Source organism: Channa argus, unplaced genomic scaffold (assembly GCF_033026475.1).
Source record: "Channa argus isolate prfri unplaced genomic scaffold, Channa argus male v1.0 Contig035, whole genome shotgun sequence".
NCBI classification, from domain to species: Eukaryota; Metazoa; Chordata; class Actinopteri; order Anabantiformes; family Channidae; genus Channa; species Channa argus.
In genome coordinates this window covers 1-12,570 of record NW_027125254.1, presented here as the reverse complement: position 1 = coordinate 12,570, position 12,570 = coordinate 1, and the positions used below count along the sequence as shown (strand labels likewise).

General features: G+C 42.4%; 6 non-coding genes across 6 annotated transcripts; all 6 read right to left on the bottom strand.

Annotated features, from left to right (window-relative positions):
- Positions 1-556: 556 nt before the first annotated feature.
- On the bottom strand, positions 557-630 carry trnai-aau (transfer RNA isoleucine (anticodon AAU)). Its single transcript has one exon. It is a non-coding gene; the product is annotated as a tRNA-Ile (tRNA).
- A 947-nt stretch (positions 631-1,577) lies between these two features.
- On the bottom strand, positions 1,578-1,650 carry trnar-ucg (transfer RNA arginine (anticodon UCG)). The gene has a single exon. It is a non-coding gene; the product is annotated as a tRNA-Arg (tRNA).
- A 1,403-nt stretch (positions 1,651-3,053) lies between these two features.
- trnar-ucg (transfer RNA arginine (anticodon UCG)) lies at positions 3,054-3,126 on the bottom strand. Its single transcript has one exon. It is a non-coding gene; the product is annotated as a tRNA-Arg (tRNA).
- Positions 3,127-4,985: 1,859 nt separating this feature from the next.
- Positions 4,986-5,059, bottom strand: trnai-aau (transfer RNA isoleucine (anticodon AAU)). The gene has a single exon. It is a non-coding gene; the product is annotated as a tRNA-Ile (tRNA).
- A 1,403-nt stretch (positions 5,060-6,462) lies between these two features.
- On the bottom strand, positions 6,463-6,536 carry trnai-aau (transfer RNA isoleucine (anticodon AAU)). The gene has a single exon. It is a non-coding gene; the product is annotated as a tRNA-Ile (tRNA).
- Positions 6,537-11,685: 5,149 nt separating this feature from the next.
- On the bottom strand, positions 11,686-11,759 carry trnaf-aaa (transfer RNA phenylalanine (anticodon AAA)). The gene has a single exon. It is a non-coding gene; the product is annotated as a tRNA-Phe (tRNA).
- Positions 11,760-12,570: the final 811 nt, after the last annotated feature.

Sequence of the window (12,570 nt, the reverse complement as noted above, 5' to 3'; positions counted from 1 at the left end):
ATAGCTTCCTTTGCTTAAGTGTCACTCTGTTCCTACGACCATGAAAAACCCATGGAAGTTTGTACTTTCCAGGCACATCAAACAGAAAGGACTGGAAGCTCAACCACAAAGGGACTTGAACCCTCAAACTTCTGATCCAAAGTCAGATGCCTTGTCCATTAGGCCACGTGGTCGGAACCGAGTCTTTCAAAGGACTGAAGCCGTGCTCATTATACTGTGTGGTCTGAACAGAGGTTTGTTTCAGGAGGCTAGAGGAGCTGGGTGAGTGAGGAAGGGAGACTTGATTGTAAAAACGTACATGTGAATAATTTTTTGAATTGCAAACCCTGTAGACAGCGTTGAACTATCTGGGAATGTGAAATTATGTGAGTATTCTTTGATATCATTAACTAAAAAGGAAATGCGGGAAAGGTTTCTTATGCAAGACAGTTCAGTCAGCAATGTTACCTGGTTGATAACTCAAAAGGCCAGGTTTATGTAGCATGTGAAAAGCAAGCAACCGTGCAGTCAGGATTAATCTTGCCTTGGAAAGAGTTGCTTGCATCGTGCTTTTCAATGGCCAGTATGGGGATTGAACCCATGACCTTGGCGTTATTAGCACCACTCTCTAACCATCTGAGCTAACCGGCCCAGCATGCTCCAAAATAGTCATTTTCCCAGCTGCACAGCTGCGTCAATGTCTCAGTGATTTTGTCTGACATACGATGGCCCTCTCATAATGGGTGACGTCATAATCCTGTCTTTTGGACATCAGAGATGATGCAGTTCCATGGCCAAACAGTTGGAGATGAAATCATTTTAATTCAAGGAAGTGGGTCTTTGCTGATCTCATGTACTGACTTGTAATAGGGCCTCTTGTAGATTTGTTTCTTTTTTCAAATGAGCACTGCAGACAGATGGGAATTCAGATTTTTTGTAAGTAGAGATTAGGGGCAAGAAAGAAGATCAGCCACTGGCACCATCGCCTCTACGCTCTAACCTTCTCAATTGAACATCCTGGTCTTAAGAGCAGCACATTGAGTTCCGGAAGATAATTGCTATTTGTGCATACCTCTTTAGCAGTGAAGAAGTGTGATTGATAAAACCTTTTGGCTTGAATGTTACCCAGTTTTTGCAACCTTGAAACACACGGAAAAAAAGATTTTCCAGGCACATCCAGTGAGTAAGTACAAGAAGATCAACCACAAAGGGACTCGACCCTTCAATCTTCCTATTTGAAGTCAGATGCTTTGTCCATTAGGTCACTTGGTCTGAACTAGGGTGGGTTTCGAAAGGTTAGGGGAGCTAGGACAGTGAGGAAGGGAGACTTGATTGTAAAACAGGACATGTGAAAACTTCACAATTGTAAAGCCCATAGACAGCGTTGAAGCATTTGTGAATGTGATGTTGTGTCAGATACTCTTCGATATCATTGTGTGCATATGTACATGCAGGAAAATGTTTCTTGTGCAAAACAGCTCAGTGAGGGTGATTGATAATAGCTTCCTTTGCTTAAGTATCACTCTGTTCCTACGACCATGAAAAACCCATGGAAGTTTGTACTTTCCAGGCACATCAAACAGCAAGGACTGGAAGCTCAACCACGAAGGGACTCGAACCCTCAATCTTCTGATCCGAAGTCAGACGCCTTGTCCATTAGGCCACGTGGTCGGAACCGAGTCTTTCAAAGGACTGAAGCCGTGCTCATTAGACTGTGTGGTCTGAACAGAGGTTTTTTCAGGAGGCTAGAGGAGCTGGGTGAGTGAGGAAGGGAGACTTGATTGTAAAAACGTACATGTGAATAATTTTTTGAATTGCAAAACCTGTAGACAGCGTTGAACTATCTGGGAATGTAAGATTATGTGAGTATTCTTTGATATCATTAACTAAAAAGGAAATGCGGGAAAGGTTTCTTATGCAAGACAGTTCAGTCAGCAATGTTACCTGGTTGATAACTCAAAAGGCCAGGTTTATGTAGCATGTGAAAAGCAAGCAACCGTGCAGTCAGGATTAATCTTGCCTTGGAAAGAGTTGCTTGCATCGTGCTTTTCAATGGCCAGTATGGGGATGGAACCCATGACCTTGGCGTTATTAGCACCACTCTCTAACCATCTGAGCTAACCGGCCCAGCATGCTGCAAAAGAGTCATTTTCCCAGCTGCACAGCTGCGTCAATGTCTCAGTGATTTTGTCTGACATACGATGGCCCTTTCATAATGGGTGACGTCATAATCCTGTCTTTTGGACATCAGAGATGATGTAGTTCCATGGCCAAACAGTTGGAGATGAAATCATTTTAATTCAAGGAAGTGGGTCTTTGCTGATCTCATGTACTGACTTGTAATAGGGCCTCTTGTAGATTTGTTTCTTTTTTCAAATGAGCACTGCAGACAGATGGGAATTCAGATTTTTTGTAAGTAGAGATTAGGGGCAAGAAAGAAGATCAGCCACTGGCACCATCGCCTCTACGCTCTAACCTTCTCAATTGAACATCCTGGTCTTAAGAGCAGCACATTGAGTTCCGGAAGATAATTGCTATTTGTGCATACCTCTTTAGCAGTGAAGAAGTGTGATTGATAAAACCTTTTCGCTTGAATGTTACCCTGTTTTTGCAACCTTGAAACACACGGAAAAAAAGATTTTCCAGGCACATCCAGTGAGTAAGTACAAGAAGAGCAACCACAAAGGGACTCGACCCTTCAATCTTCCTATTTGAAGTCAGATGCTTTGTCCATTAGGTCACTTGGTCTGAACTAGGGTGGGTTTCGAAAGGTTAGGGGAGCTAGGACAGTGAGGAAGGGAGACTTGATTGTAAAACAGGACATGTGAAAACTTCACAATTGTAAAGCCCATAGACAGCGTTGAAGCATTTGTGAATGTGATGTTGTGTCAGATACTCTTCGATATCATTGTGTGCATATGTACATGCAGGAAAATGTTTCTTGTGCAAAACAGCTCAGTGAGGGTGATTGATAATAGCTTCCTTTGCTTAAGTATCACTCTGTTCCTACGACCATGAAAAACCCATGGAAGTTTGTACTTTCCAGGCACATCAAACAGCAAGGACTGGAAGCTCAACCACGAAGGGACTCGAACCCTCAATCTTCTGATCCGAAGTCAGACGCCTTGTCCATTAGGCCACGTGGTCGGAACCGAGTCTTTCAAAGGACTGAAGCCGTGCTCATTAGACTGTGTGGTCTGAACAGAGGTTTTTTCAGGAGGCTAGAGGAGCTGGGTGAGTGAGGAAGGGAGACTTGATTGTAAAAACGTACATGTGAATAATTTTTTGAATTGCAAAACCTGTAGACAGCGTTGAACTATCTGGGAATGTGAAATTATGTGAGTATTCTTTGATATCATTAACTAAAAAGGAAATGCGGGAAAGGTTTCTTATGCAAGACAGTTCAGTCAGCAATGTTACCTGGTTGATAACTCAAAAGGCCAGGTTTATGTAGCATGTGAAAAGCAAGCAACCGTGCAGTCAGGATTAATCTTGCCTTGGAAAGAGTTGCTTGCATCGTGCTTTTCAATGGCCAGTATGGGGATGGAACCCATGACCTTGGCGTTATTAGCACCACTCTCTAACCATCTGAGCTAACCGGCCCAGCATGCTGCAAAAGAGTCATTTTCCCAGGTGCACAGCTGCGACAATGTCTCAGTGATTTTGTCTGACATACGATGGCCCTTTCATAATGGGTGACGTCATAATCCTATCTTTTGGACATCAGAGATGATGCAGTTCCATGGCCAAACAGTTGGAGATGAAATCATTTTAATTCAAGGAAGTGGGTCTTTGCTGATCTCATGTACTGACTTGTAATAGGGCCTCTTGTAGATTTGTTTCTTTTTTCAAATGAGCACTGCAGACAGATGGGAATTCAGATTTTTTGTAAGTAGAGATTAGGGGCAAGAAAGAAGATCAGCCACTGGCACCATCGCCTCTACGCTCTAACCTTCTCAATTGAACATCCTGGTCTTAAGAGCAGCACATTGAGTTCCGGAAGATAATTGCTATTTGTGCATACCTCTTTAGCAGTGAAGAAGTGTGATTGATAAAACCTTTTGGCTTGAATGTTACCCAGTTTTTGCAACCTTGAAACACACGGAAAAAAAGATTTTCCAGGCACATCCAGTGAGTAAGTACAAGAAGAGCAACCACAAAGGGACTCGACCCTTCAATCTTCCTATTTGAAGTCAGATGCTTTGTCCATTAGGTCACTTGGTCTGAACTAGGGTGGGTTTCGAAAGGTTAGGGGAGCTAGGACAGTGAGGAAGGGAGACTTGATTGTAAAACAGGACATGTGAAAACTTCACAATTGTAAAGCCCATAGACAGCGTTGAAGCATTTGTGAATGTGATGTTGTGTCAGATACTCTTCGATATCATTGTGTGCATATGTACATGCAGGAAAATGTTTCTTGTGCAAAACAGCTCAGTGAGTGTGACTGATAATAGCTTCCTTTGCTTAAGTGTCACTCTGTTCCTACGACCATGAAAAACCCATGGAAGTTTGTACTTTCCAGGCACATCAAACAGAAAGGACTGGAAGCTCAACCACAAAGGGACTTGAACCCTCAAACTTCTGATCCAAAGTCAGATGCCTTGTCCATTAGGCCACGTGGTCGGAACCGAGTCTTTCAAAGGACTGAAGCCGTGCTCATTATACTGTGTGGTCTGAACAGAGGTTTGTTTCAGGAGGCTAGAGGAGCTGGGTGAGTGAGGAAGGGAGACTTGATTGTAAAAACGTACATGTGAATAATTTTTTGAATTGCAAACCCTGTAGACAGCGTTGAACTATCTGGGAATGTGAAATTATGTGAGTATTCTTTGATATCATTAACTAAAAAGGAAATGCGGGAAAGGTTTCTTATGCAAGACAGTTCAGTCAGCAATGTTACCTGGTTGATAACTCAAAAGGCCAGGTTTATGTAGCATGTGAAAAGCAAGCAACCGTGCAGTCAGGATTAATCTTGCCTTGGAAAGAGTTGCTTGCATCGTGCTTTTCAATGGCCAGTATGGGGATTGAACCCATGACCTTGGCGTTATTAGCACCACTCTCTAACCATCTGAGCTAACCGGCCCAGCATGCTCCAAAATAGTCATTTTCCCAGCTGCACAGCTGCGTCAATGTCTCAGTGATTTTGTCTGACATACGATGGCCCTCTCATAATGGGTGACGTCATAATCCTGTCTTTTGGACATCAGAGATGATGCAGTTCCATGGCCAAACAGTTGGAGATGAAATCATTTTAATTCAAGGAAGTGGGTCTTTGCTGATCTCATGTACTGACTTGTAATAGGGCCTCTTGTAGATTTGTTTCTTTTTTCAAATGAGCACTGCAGACAGATGGGAATTCAGATTTTTTGTAAGTAGAGATTAGGGGCAAGAAAGAAGATCAGCCACTGGCACCATCGCCTCTACGCTCTAACCTTCTCAATTGAACATCCTGGTCTTAAGAGCAGCACATTGAGTTCCGGAAGATAATTGCTATTTGTGCATACCTCTTTAGCAGTGAAGAAGTGTGATTGATAAAACCTTTTGGCTTGAATGTTACCCAGTTTTTGCAACCTTGAAACACACGGAAAAAAAGATTTTCCAGGCACATCCAGTGAGTAAGTACAAGAAGATCAACCACAAAGGGACTCGACCCTTCAATCTTCCTATTTGAAGTCAGATGCTTTGTCCATTAGGTCACTTGGTCTGAACTAGGGTGGGTTTCGAAAGGTTAGGGGAGCTAGGACAGTGAGGAAGGGAGACTTGATTGTAAAACAGGACATGTGAAAACTTCACAATTGTAAAGCCCATAGACAGCGTTGAAGCATTTGTGAATGTGATGTTGTGTCAGATACTCTTCTATATCATTGTGTGCATATGTACATGCAGGAAAATGTTTCTTGTGCAAAACAGCTCAGTGAGGGTGATTGATAATAGCTTCCTTTGCTTACGTGTCACTCTGTTCCTACGACCATGAAAACCCCATGGAAGTTTGTACTTTCCAGGCACATCAAACAGAAAGGACTGGAAGGTCAACCACAAAAGGACTCGAACCCTCAATCTTCTGATGCTAAGTCAGACGCCTTGTCCATTAGGCCACGTGGTCGGAACCGAGTCTTTCAAAGGACTGAAGCCGTGCTCATTAGACTGTGTGGTCTGAACAGAGGTTTGTTTCAGGAGGCTAGAGGAGCTGGGTGAGCGAGGAAGGGAGACTTGATTGTAAAAACGTACATGTGAATAATTGTTTGAATTGCAAAACCTGTAGACAGCGTTGAACTATCTGGGAATGTGAAATTATGTGAGTATTCTTTGATATCATTAACTAAAAAGGAAATGCGGGAAAGGTTTCTTATGCAAGACAGTTCAGTCAGCAATGTTACCTGGTTGATAACTCAAAAGGCCAGGTTTATGTAGCATGTGAAAAGCAAGCAACCGTGAAGTCAGGATTAATCTTGCCTTGGAAAGAGTTGCTTGCATCGTGCTTTTCAATGGCCAGTATGGGGATTGAACCCATGACCTTGGCGTTATTAGCACCACTCTCTAACCATCTGAGCTAACTGGCCCAGCATGCTGCAAAAGAGTCATTTTCCCAGCTGCACAGCTGCGTCAATGTCTCAGTGATTTTGTCTGACATACGATGGCCCTTTCATAATGGGTGACGTCATAATCCTATCTTTTGGACATCAGAGATGATGTAGTTCCATGGCCAAACAGTTGGAGATGAAATCATTTTAATTCAAGGAAGTGGGTCTTTGCTGATCTCATGTACTGACTTGTAATAGGGCCTCTTGTAGATTTGTTTCTTTTTTCAAATGAGCACTGCAGACAGATGGGAATTCAGATTTTTTGTAAGTAGAGATTAGGGGCAAGAAAGAAGATCAGCCACTGGCACCATCGCCTCTACGCTCTAACCTTCTCAATTGATCATCCTGGTCTTAAGAGCAGCAAATTTGACTTCCGGAAGATAATTGCTATTTGTGCATACCTCTTTAGCAGTGAAGAAGTGTGATTGATAAAACCTTTTCGCTTGAATGTTACCCTGTTTTTGCAACCTTGAAACACACGGAAAAAAAGATTTTCCAGGCACATCCAGTGAGTAAGTACAAGAAGAGCAACCACAAAGGGACTCGACCCTTCAATCTTCCTATTTGAAGTCAGATGCTTTGTCCATTAGGTCACTTGGTCTGAACTAGGGTGGGTTTCGAAAGGTTAGGGGAGCTAGGACAGTGAGGAAGGGAGACTTGATTGTAAAACAGGACATGTGAAAACTTCACAATTGTAAAGCCCATAGACAGCGTTGAAGCATTTGTGAATGTGATGTTGTGTCAGATACTCTTCGATATCATTGTGTGCATAAGTACATGCAGGAAAATGTTTCTTGTGCAAAACAGCTCAGTGAGGGTGATTGATAATAGCTTCCTTTGCTTAAGTGTCACTCTGTTCCTACAACCATGAAAAACCCAAGGAAGTTTGTACTTTACAGGCACATCAAACAGCAAGGACTGGAAGCTCAACCACGAAGCAACTCGAACCCTCAATCTTCTGATACGAAGTCAGACGCCTTGTCCATTAGGCCACGTGGTCGGAACCGAGTCTTTCAAAGGACTGAAGCCGTGCTCATTAGACTGTGTGGTCTGAACAGAGGTTTGTTTCAGGAGGCTAGAGGAGCTGGGTGAGTGAGGAAGGGAGACTTGATTGTAAAAACGTACATGTGAATAATTTTTTGAATTGCAAAACCTGTAGACAGCGTTGAACTATCTGGGAATGTGAAATTATGTGAGTATTCTTTGATATCATTAACTAAAAAGGAAATGCGGGAAAGGTTTCTTATGCAAGACAGTTCAGTCAGCAATGTTACCTGGTTGATAACTCAAAAGGCCAGGTTTATGTAGCATGTGAAAAGCAAGCAACCGTGCAGTCAGGATTAATCTTGCCTTGGAAAGAGTTGCTTGCATCGTGCTTTTCAATGGCCAGTATGGGGATTGAACCCATGACCTGGGCGTTATTAGCACCACGCTGTAACCATCTGAGCTAACCGGCCCAGCATGCTGCAAAGGAGTCATTTTCCCAGCTGCACAGCTGCGTCAATGTCTCAGTGATTTTTGTCTGACATAAGATGGCCCTTTCACAATGGGTGACGTCATAATCCTATCTTTTGGACATCAGAGATGATGCAGTTCCATGGCCAAACAGTTGGAGATGAAATCATTTTAATTCAAGGAAGTGGGTCTTTGCTGATCTCATGTACTGACTTGTAATAGGGCCTCTTGTAGATTTGTTTCTTTTTTCAAATGAGCACTGCAGACAGATGGGAATTCAGATTTTTTGTAAGTAGAGATTAGGGGCAAGAAAGAAGATCAGCCACTGGCACCATCGCCTCTACGCTCTAACCTTCTCAATTGAACATCCTGGTCTTAAGAGCAGCACATTGAGTTCCGGAAGATAATTGCTATTTGTGCATACCTCTTTAGCAGTGAAGAATTGTGATTGATAAAACCTTTTCGCTTGAATGTTACCCTGTTTTTGCAACCTTGAAACACACGGAAAAAAAGATTTTCCAGGCACATCCAGTGAGTAAGTACAAGAAGAGCAACCACAAAGGGACTCGACCCTTCAATCTTCCTATTTGAAGTCAGATGCTTTGTCCATTAGGTCACTTGGTCTGAACTAGGGTGGGTTTCGAAAGGTTAGGGGAGCTAGGACAGTGAGGAAGGGAGACTTGATTGTAAAACAGGACATGTGAAAACTTCACAATTGTAAAGCCCATAGACAGCGTTGAAGCATTTGTGAATGTGATGTTGTGTCAGATACTCTTCGATATCATTGTGTGCATAAGTACATGCAGGAAAATGTTTCTTGTGCAAAACAGCTCAGTGAGGGTGATTGATAATAGCTTCCTTTGCTTAAGTGACACTCTGTTCCTACAACCATGAAAAACCCATGGAAGTTTGTACTGTCCAGGCACATCAAACAGCAAGGACTGGAAGCTCAACCACGAAGCGACTCGAACCCTAAATCTTCTGTTACGAAGTCAGAGGCCTTGTCCATTAGGCCACGTGGTCGGAACCGAGTCTTTCAAAGGACTGAAGCTGTGCTCATTAGACTGTGTGGTCTGAACAGAGGTTTGTTTCAGGAGGCTAGAGGAGCTGGGTGAGTTAGGAAGGGAGACTTGATTGTAAAAACGTACATGTGAATAATTTTTTGAATTGCAAAACCTGTAGACAGCGTTGAACTATCTGGGAATGTGAAATTATGTGAGTATTCTTTGATATCATTAACTAAAAAGGAAATGCGGGAAAGGTTTCTTATGCAAGACAGTTCAGTCAGCAATGTTACCTGGTTGATAACTCAAAAGGCCAGGTTTATGACTGGCAATGACTTCATGACCTTCTTTATGAATAAAATTGTAGCTATTAGAGAAAGTATTCACCAGATCCTCCCCCCAAAAATTACAGATAGATCTTCATGTACAGCAGTGCTAGAATCATGGATAAGGCCCCACTCCCTGTTAGACTGCTTTTTACCCATAGATCTCTCTGAGCTAACTTCAATTATTACCTCTTCTAAACCAACAACCTGTCTGCTAGACCCTATTCCAACTAAGCTGCTCAAGGAAGCTTTACCCTTAATAGATACGTTCATATTAGATATCATCAATCTATCTTTAGAAACAGGCTATGTACCACAGGCCTATAAGGTAGCTGTAATTAAACCATTACTTAAAAAACCCTGTCTTGACCCAGGTGTTTTAGCCAATTACAGACCAATATCTAATCTCCCCTTTATTTCTAAAATAATTGAAAAAGTAGTCGCAAAACAATTATGTGATCACCTCCATAGGAATAATTTGTATGAAGACTTTCAGTCAGGATTTAGAGTTCATCATAGTACAGAAACAGCACTGGTAAAAGTCACCAACGATCTTCTCATGGCCTCAGATAATGGACTCATCTCTATACTTGTTCTGTTAGATCTTAGTGCCGCATTTGATACCATTGATCATAACATTTTATTACAGAGACTGGAACATGAAATTGGAATTACAGGAACTGCACTAGGTTGGTTTAAATCCTATCTGTCTGATAGATTTCAATTTGTTCATGTTAATGATGAATCCTCCATGCCCACAAAGGTTAGCTATGGAGTTCCACAAGGCTCTGTGTTAGGACCAATACTTTTTACTTTATATATGTCTCCTTTAGGCAACATTATTAGAAAACACTCCATAAATTTCCACTGTTATGCTGATGATACCCAGCTATATTTATCTATGGAACCAGATGAAAATAATCAGTTAATAAAGCTTCAAGCATGCCTACAAGACATAAAGGCCTGGATGTCCCACAATTTTTTACTTTTAAACTCAGACAAAACTGAAGTCATAGTATTTGGGCCCAAAAATATCAGAGATATGATGTCCAACCATATTGTTACCCTAGATGGCATAAGTCTGGCCTCCAGTACTACTGCAAGGAACCTTGGAGTTATTTTTGATCAGGATCTGTCCTTTAAGTCACATATAAAACAAATCTCTAGAACAGCCTTCTTCCACCTACGGAACATTGCCAAAATTAGGAGCATACTGTCTCAAAGTGATGCCGAAAAACTGGTCCATGCATTTGTTACTTCTAGGTTGGACTACTGTAATTCCCTACTTTCAGGATGCCCCAGTAACTCCCTAAAGAGCCTGCAATTAATCCAAAATGCTGCAGCAAGAGTGCTGACTGGAACTAGCAAGAGAGATCATATTTCACCTTCACTAGCTTCTCTCCATTGGCTTCCCATTAAATTTAGAATAGAATTTAAACCCTGCTTCTTACATATAAAGCTCTGAATGGTCAGGCTCCATCATATATAGAAGACCTCATAGCACCATATCATCCCAGTAGACCACTTCGCTCTCAGAATGCAGGCCTACTTGTGGTTCCCAGAATTTCCAAAAGTAGAATGGGAGGTAGAGCCTTTAGCTATCAAGCTCCTCTCTTGTGGAACCAGCTCCCAGTTCAGATTTGGGAAGCAGACACCCTCTCTACTTTTAAGTCTAAGCTTAAAACCTTCCTCTTTAATAAAGCATATAGTTAGTTATAGTTATGCTGCCATAGGCTTAGACTGCTGGGGGACCCACCCCCCAATGCACTGAGCTCCTTTCCTCCTCTTGACCATCTCTCCTCTCCTCTCACCCCGCAATTCTCACCACTGTATGTCATTAACTCTGTGTGTTCTCTCCCGTAGTTGTCTTTGTCCTCCTCTGTCCCCCTCTCTCTGTCCCTTTCTGCAGGTGTCCCCCGGCTTTGAAGCTGTGTGTCTTCCAGCGTGCAGCTACTGGTCCTACCAATCTGCCCGATGTTTTGTTGTTGCTTTTTGTTGCTCTGTTCTTTTCTCTCTCCCCTTTCCACTCACCCCAACCGGTCGAGGCAGATGGCCGTCCACCCTGAGCCTGGTTCTGCTGGAGGTTTCTTCCGTTAAAGGGAGTTTTTCCTCTCCACTGTTGCCTATGGCTTGCTCCAGGGGGAATTGTTGGGTTCTCTTTATATATCTTTATAATCTTGACTTTATTCTGTAAAGTGCCCTGAGATGACTTTGTTGTGAATTGGTGCTATATAAATAAAGTTGAATTGAATTGAAAAGGTTATGTAGCATGTGAAAAGCAAGCAATCATGCAGTCAGGATTAATCTTGCCTTGGAAAGAGTTGCTTGCATCGTGCTTTTCAATGGCCAGTATGGGGATTGAACCCATGACCTTGGCGTTTTTAGCACCACGCTCTAACCATCTGAGCTAACCGGCCCAGCATGCTGCAAAAGAGTCATTTTCCCAGCTGCACAGCTGCGTCAAAGTCTCAGTGATTTTGTCTGAGATACGATGGCCCTTTCATAATGGGTGACGTCATAATCCTGTCTTTTGGACATCAGAGATGATGCAGTTCCATGGCCAAACAGTTGGAGATGAAATCATTTTAATTCAAGGAAGTGGGTCTTTGCTGATCTCATGTACTGACTTGTAATAGGGCCTCTTGTAGATTTGTTTCTTTTTTCAAATGAGCACTGCAGACAGATGGGAATTCAGATTTTTTGTAAGTAGAGATTAGGGGCAAGAAAGAAGATCAGCCACTGGCACCATCGCCTCTACGCTCTAACCTTCTCAATTGAACATCCTGGTCTTAAGAGCAGCACATTGAGTTCCGGAAGATAATTGCTATTTGTGCATACCTCTTTAGCAGTGAAGAAGTGTGATTGATAAAACCTTTTCGCTTGAATGTTACCCTGTTTTTGCAACCTTGAAACACACGGAAAAAAAGATTTTCCAGGCACATCCAGTGAGTAAGTACAAGAAGAGCAACCACAAAGGGACTCGACCCTTCAATCTTCCTATTTGAAGTCAGATGCTTTGTCCATTAGGTCACTTGGTCTGAACTAGGGTGGGTTTCGAAAGGTTAGGGGAGCTAGGACAGTGAGGAAGGGAGACTTGATTGTAAAACAGGACATGTGAAAACTTCACAATTGTAAAGCCCATAGACAGCGTTGAAGCATTTGTGAATGTGATGTTGTGTCAGATACTCTTCGATATCATTGTGTGCATATGTACATGCAGGAAAATGT